Source organism: Morone saxatilis, unplaced genomic scaffold (genome assembly GCF_004916995.1).
Source record: "Morone saxatilis isolate NCDOM2014 unplaced genomic scaffold, NCSU_SB_2.0 Contig17, whole genome shotgun sequence".
Lineage (NCBI taxonomy): Eukaryota > Metazoa > Chordata > Actinopteri > Moronidae > Morone > Morone saxatilis.
The window spans coordinates 22,534,055-22,534,409 of record NW_023339729.1 but is presented as its reverse complement, the minus strand read 5'-3'; the positions used below and the strand labels follow the sequence as shown (position 1 = coordinate 22,534,409).

At 47.3% G+C, this 355-nt stretch overlaps 1 protein-coding gene across 1 annotated transcript in view; it reads right to left on the bottom strand.

Annotated features, from left to right (window-relative positions):
* zgc:136472 (uncharacterized protein LOC678514 homolog) overlaps positions 1-355 on the bottom strand; it is a 6,481-nt gene that overhangs the window by 630 nt on the left and 5,496 nt on the right. The window lies entirely within an intron of this gene.

The window sequence follows — 355 nt, the reverse complement described above, 5'->3', positions numbered from 1 at the left end:
TCTGTTGGATCGGACCACACGGACCAGCATTCTCTCCCCGCGTGCATCAATGAGCCTGTCTCTGGTTCTTTTCCTTCCTTTGAGCACCTTTGATAGCTACTGACCACTGCAGACCAGGGACACCCCACAAGAGCTGCAGTTTTGGAGATGCTCTGACACAGTTGTCTAGCCATCACAATTTGGCCCTTGTCAACGTCACACAAATCCTCATGCTGCCCATTTTTCCTGCTTCTAACACATCAACTTTGAGGACTAAATATTCACTTGCTGCCTAATATATCCCACCCACTGACAGGAGCCATGATAACCAGATAATCAGTGTTATTCACTTCACCTGTCAGTGCTCACAATGTTA